Source organism: Octopus bimaculoides, chromosome 6 (assembly GCF_001194135.2).
Source record: "Octopus bimaculoides isolate UCB-OBI-ISO-001 chromosome 6, ASM119413v2, whole genome shotgun sequence".
Lineage (NCBI taxonomy): Eukaryota > Metazoa > Mollusca > Cephalopoda > Octopoda > Octopodidae > Octopus > Octopus bimaculoides.
Window position 1 is genome coordinate 60,643,070 of NC_068986.1, and position 2,117 is coordinate 60,645,186.

Below are 2,117 nucleotides of genomic sequence, written 5' to 3' on the forward strand. Positions count from 1 at the left end.
TTGATGGTGGTGGTTGTTTTTTCCCCAACCCCTAACTCTCTCACGTTATATATATATATATATTTGGCAGGAATGGCAACAAAAGAAAGAAAGAGACCTCGATATTATGCAAATAGAGGAATGTATCTGTAAAGATATGTGACACTTATTCAGTAGCCATGATAAAACTCCGAGTTTCTGATGCCAGGGCGGGGGTCCACTCCAAACATCTCTTCAGTTATCCGGCTACTGGAGATTCTTTTGAAAAATAACCGTTAGACCCAAAAGGGAAATAAAAACAAAGGGAAAATAAAACAAACATAAACAAAGGGAAAATATTGTGTGGTGTCAAAACCCGTCTAAATTTGCGTATATCATACATGCACGCACATATCTCAATAATTAAAAATATAATTAAAAATATATTATAATATCGAAATATAAAAATAAAAAAATAAAAATATAAGATTCAGGTAAAAAATGAAAAAAGTGAAAAAGGTGAAAAAACTTAATATGGAAGCCTATCAGTGACGCCCATCAGCACAAATATTAAAAAATATATGTATATAAAGTATAAGAAATAATTATAAGGACACAAAAAAAATATATATGTAATAGAAAGCAAGTCCAATCTGTAGCCTCAGAGTGATCAAAAACGTAGCAAATATTCGGTCACATGTGGACATGATCCGAAAAGTTCAGTCTTTGAATTTAGACATGTGGTAGGGTCCAAGCTGCCTTTCCAGATAAGCCATCTTTCCATATCACACAGATCGCACCCTCCACTGCCACTGGTGTAGGGTTTACACTTGGCTAAGATCTTCCAATGGATGTTGTAACCGGCACCTTTATCTCTTAAAGACCATATATGACTGGATAATTTTGTTGTTTTTCTTTTATCCCAGTGCCTAAAACTCAAAGTGTGATTATTGTATCTGTCCTTTAAATTACCCTCTGTGAGGCCCACGTATTTCTTCATGGAAACTGCGTTCTTATATTTTTTTATATGTATTTTTTAATATTTGTGCTGATGGGCGGCACTGATAGGCTTCCATATTAAGTTTTTTCACCTTTTACCTGAATCTTATATTTTTATTTTTTAATTTTATATTTCGATATTATAATATATTTTTAATTATTTTTAGGTTTTTACATAGGTATAGGATTAATGGTTTTTGTATTTTTCCACATATAGTTTTTCTGTTTTTCTCCCCTCCAAACTTTTTTCCGTGCGCTTATAGATACGTACAAGGAAGCTTATATGTGCGCTTGTGAGTGTGCGCATGTAGATATAAACGTACGCACATTGAGATATGTGCGTGCATGTATGATATACACAAATTTAGACAGGTTTTGAGACCACACAGTAATTTCCCTTTGTTTATGTTTGTTCATTTTTTCCCCCTGCTTATTTCCTTTTGTTTTTATTTCCCTTTTGGGTCTAACGGTTATTTTTCAAAAGAATCTCTGGTAGCCGGATAACTGAAGAGATGTTTGGAGTGGACTCCCGCCCTGGCATCGGAAACTCAGAGTTTTATCATGGCTACTGAATAAGTGTCACATATCTTTACAGATATATATATATATATATATTATATATATATATGTATGTATTTGGGCTATCCTTTGAGTAAACAATGCACAGAGTACTCCGGATACGATATGATATATATCCACCTTTGCTCCTACAATTATCTCCGGAAAATACCCACAAGGATTCTTTACATGGAGGTTTACTGCTGGAATGAAGCTACACTCCAAGTACTGTTTCTTCTTTGTTCTTTTTTCTACGCATCACTCCCACTTCTTACTACAAATCTCCTCTTATAGATGTAATAATCCACTCTTCTACTATTACCGTCTCCAATGAAGGGATACATTGGATTTTCCCTGAAACAGCTGTACGACTTTATCCATAAAAATATAATTCTAACTTTGCCATTGGTCTCTTTATCCTTTTCTTTCTTTATACATACACACGCTAATACACGACCTATGTTATATTCCGCACTAATGTTGATATAACGACAGGGACAAAACTAGTCGGTATACAGCACTTACTCGGTATTACCTGTATTTTTAGGGTTTTGGTGACTCCAATACCTTTCATAACCTTTATATATATACGTATATATATA

General features: G+C 33.9%; 1 protein-coding gene across 5 annotated transcripts in view; it reads right to left on the minus strand.

The window, feature by feature from the left end:
* LOC106881399 (isoamyl acetate-hydrolyzing esterase 1 homolog) overlaps positions 1 to 2,117 on the minus strand; it is a 202,339-nt gene that overhangs the window by 142,008 nt on the left and 58,214 nt on the right. The window lies entirely within an intron of this gene.